This window comes from Cebus imitator, unplaced genomic scaffold (genome assembly GCF_001604975.1).
Source record: "Cebus imitator isolate Cc_AM_T3 unplaced genomic scaffold, Cebus_imitator-1.0 Scaffold273, whole genome shotgun sequence".
In the NCBI taxonomy this organism is placed as follows: domain Eukaryota; kingdom Metazoa; phylum Chordata; class Mammalia; order Primates; family Cebidae; genus Cebus; species Cebus imitator.
This window is the reverse complement of record NW_016107588.1, coordinates 1186103-1190198: the sequence shown is the minus strand read 5'-3', so window position 1 is coordinate 1190198 and position 4096 is coordinate 1186103. Positions and strand designations below refer to the sequence as shown.

At 46.8% G+C, this 4096-nt stretch overlaps 1 pseudogene; it reads left to right on the top strand.

Moving 5' to 3' along the window:
- Window positions 1-3423: 3423 nt before the first annotated feature.
- Window positions 3424-3515, top strand: LOC119467278 (annotated as a pseudogene).
- The last annotated feature ends 581 nt before the right edge of the window (window positions 3516-4096 follow it).

Here is a 4096-nt window from a genome sequence, read left to right as displayed (position 1 = left end):
TTTGAGACGGAGTTTCACTCTTCTTGACCAGGCTATAGTGCAGTGGTACAATCTTGGCTCACTGCAACCTCTGCCTCCTGGGTTCAAGCGATTCTTCTGCCTCAGCCTCCCAAGTAGCTGTCATTACAGGGGCGCACCACCACAGCCGGCTAGTTTTATATTTTTAGTAGAGACGGGGTTTCTCCACGTTGGTCAGGCTGGTCTCGGATTCCTGACCTAAGGTAATTTGCCCATCTCGGCCTCCCAAAGTGCTGGGATTACAGGCATGAGTCACCGTGCCTGGCCCAGATGGCATTTTCAAAGAGAACTTTACAAGGAACTCTAAGGAACCTGATGGGGCATTAAACAAACAAGATCCAACCCTTCTCCAGGGGTTAAAAATGGCTGATCGTTTACCAAACTGCTTCAGAATTCACAACCGCTTAGATTCCTATTTCCACTGGCCTCATCCCTGCTACTTGACCAAGTGGCATTGAGAGAAGTATTGCATGTGGAAAGAGGAAGGCCAGGGCATGTTCAGAGAATGAATAAAATAATAAGAAGCCTAAGCAAGACCGGTGGGTGAGCCAACAATGTCAGCTGCCTGCTCAAGGCCGCTGGGAGGGAACACTCAGTGCAGCAGATGGAACACAACTGGCAGGCAACGGCAAATGGCATTAGTGTGGCTTCCTTTGTTCCTTGGTGTTGCTAGGGAGGATGTCCTCCCTCCATTCTGGAGGCCACATGGTTCCACTCTCCCCAAACAGTAGGGAAGGATGAAGACTCCTGGCTGCCACCCACTGCTGTTACAACTGGAGGAACAATATGTCTTTTTATTTGTTTGTTTGTTTGTTTATTTACTTATTTATCTTGAGACAGGGTATGGCTCTGTCACCCACACTGAAGTGCAGTGGTGCCATCATGATTCACTGCAACCTTGACCTCCCGGGTTCAAGAGATCCTCCCAGCTCAGCCTCCTGGGTAGCTGGAACTTCAGGCATGTGCCGCCATGCCTGGATAATTTCCTCCCCTCTTCCTCCACAGATGGAGTCTTGCTCTGTCACCCAGACTGGAGTGCAGTGGTACAATCTCGGCTCACTGCAACCTCCTCCTCCCAGGTTCAAGCTATTCTCCTGTCTCAGCCTCCAGAGGAGCTGGGATTACAGGCGTGTGCCACCACGCCCAGCTAATTTTTGTATTTTTAGTAGAAATGGGGTTTCACTATCTTGACCAGGCTGGTATCAAGCTCCTGACCTCAGGTAATCCACCTGCCTCAGCCTCCCAAAGTGCTGGGATTACAGGCGTGAGCCACTGCACCCAGCCTATGCCCCAATAATTTAAAAAAATTTTTTTTAATTTTTTTTGGGGGGAGAGACAAGTTGTTATCTGCTATGTTGCCCAAGCTGGGGGACAATGTGTCTTTATGCCAAACACACCAGGCACTTCCAGAGGTGGCCAGCTTTCCCCAGAAAGGACCACTCACAGAGTTTTTCTTTTTCTCTCTCTCTTTTNTTTTTGGCTTTCAGGTAATGTTGCTTTTCAATTCATGATACCACCATCATTGGTCTGAGATTCCTCTCTGGCTAAATAAATCTATCCATTTCTCCAGTCCTTTCAATTACTGTTTTCCACTCCAATTCTCCTCCCCTCAGTGGCAACCACTCAAGTGTGTGCTCTGTCAAGCTGTGTAGAGGGGTGTGTGTGTGTGTGTGTGTGTGTGTGTGTGTGTGTGTGCAATAAACATAGTGTTAAGGTCCTGGAGACTGTGTTCAGTCTCTTACCGGGTGCTTTTTCACTGAGCGCTGTGTGTGTTAACTGTCCATGCTGCTGTGTGCTCCTGAGTTGCTTGTAACCACTCAGTTACTTCTATTTTTCCCTGGTGGTGGACATCTGGATTGCCTCCAATTCTGTGTTAGCACAAGCACTGTACAATAAACATCCTTGCATGGGTCCCTGTAGCAGGCTCAAGAATGGACCTCAAAGGTATCAAATCACACCCCAAATTCACAGGCTTGGAGCCTGTGAATGTTGCCTTATATGGAAAAAGGGTCTTTGCAGATGTGATTCTACTGAAGATTTTGAGATGGGGAGATTATCCTGGGATATCAGGGTGGGCTGGAAATGGAGTTACGTGTTGTATTCATTTCCTGTGGTTGCTGTAACGAAGCACCGTACTGTTCTGGTGGCTTAAGACAACAGAAATCTATTCTCTTATGGTTCTGGAGGCCAGAAGTCTGAAATCAAGGTGTCAGCAGGGCCACAGTGCTTCTGAAGCCCTTCCTTGCCCCTTCCAGGTTCTAGTGGCCTCGGTTGTTGGTTGGTTTGTGGCATCATCACTCCAACGTCTCCCGCATTTTCACACAGCCTCCCCTGTTTCTCTGTCTGTCCTTTTGCCCTCTTATAAGGACAGAAATTGGATTAAGGGCCCCTCCTACTCCATTATGACCTCATCTTAACTAACTACATCTGCAAAGACCCTACTTCCAAATAAGGTCGCTTTCTGAGGTTCTCAGTGAATGTGAATTTGGGGAGGACACTATTCAGCCCACTACTCGCGTAATTCTTATAAAAGAGAGACAGAGGTAGATTTGACACTCACACAGAGAAGGCAGAGTGAAGAGGGAGCAGAGGAAGATTTGAAGATGCTGGCCTTGAACATCAAATGCAGCCACAGATCAGGGAAGGCTAGCAGCCACCAGAAGTTGGAAGAAGCGAGGAATGGAGTCCTCTTACCCCAGAACTTCCTGAGAGAGCGTAGCCCTGCTGACGCCTGGGTTTCAGCCCAAAGACAGTGGTCTTGGACCTCTTGATTCCAGAAGTACCAGAGAATACATTTCTGTTGTTTTGAGCCATTGAGTTTATGATACTTTGTTACAGCAGGCACAAGAAACTCAGTCTCTTTGTGGGTCTGCAGGATAATTTCTTGAGGGTATACCCAGGAGTGGGCTTACTGAGACACTGTGGGCACAGACCCGATTTGGCTAAATGCTACCAGGTGGCTCTCCAAAGTGCCTGCATCCATCTAGTGGGACTCTCAGCAGCGGCACACAATGGTTCCTCTTTCTGCTTATTCTAGCCAACACTTGGCATCATACAGCTGATTTTTGCCAATCTGACATGTGTGTATCCTATCTCATTGTTGTCGTTTGCATTTCTCTGATTACTAATGAATCTGGGATTTGAGCATCTCTTCACATAGTTACTTGCCAGCCTTTTCAGTTTCTTCTCATGAGAATTGCCTATGCATATGCTTTGCTCATTTTCCTGTTGGGTCTTTTTCTTGTTGTTTTGCAGAATGTTCTTGTATATTTTATCCATTAATCTCTTGTTGGTTTTAAACAGCAAATATATTCTCCCCATCTGTTGTCTGTCTGTTAATTCTATCTGTGCTGTCCTTCACGGAAAGGAATGCTTAATTTTGCTGTAATCAAATCTAATTTGAGTGTTCATTTTGGCTGTGCATATAGTACAATTGGAACTATATGGATGAGATTAGCATGGCCCCTGCACAAGTTCACAAAGTGTTCCACATAATTAAAACAAATAAAATACAATAACAAATCTAATTCAAGGCTGACAACAGAAGGGTGGATAGGTCAGGGACTATTGTGCAAACAGAGTATTACTCTGTGTGTGTGTGTGTGTGTGTGTGTGTGTGTGTGTGTGTGTTGTGCATGCATGCAACTGCTGACTGAATGTCAACCCTCAGGATGGGTCAATTGCCTAAACTTCAGGCTTAACTGCTCCTCTGCTCCCTGCACCAACACAAACAGTTCACCACAGCAGTTCTCAGACTCTCCTGTGCACTAGAATCACCCCGAGGGCTTACTAAAACCCAGATTCCTGGGTGCCACCCCCAGAGTTGCTAAGTCAGCAAGTCTGGAGTGTGGCCCAAGGATCTGTGCCACTGATAAGCTCCCAGTGACACTGATGTTAGTGGCCCAGAGGCACACTTGGAGAGCCACTCTAGAGTACACAGGGAATGCCAGTATGTTGCTGAGGCTCTGAAGAAATAGAAAGTATGGCTGCTTGTCAGCTGGCCAAGCAGCACCAGGAAATCTGAGGAAGATAGGGAAGTCACTTGTAATCATTCAATGCCAGTGCTAAAAGGCAACCC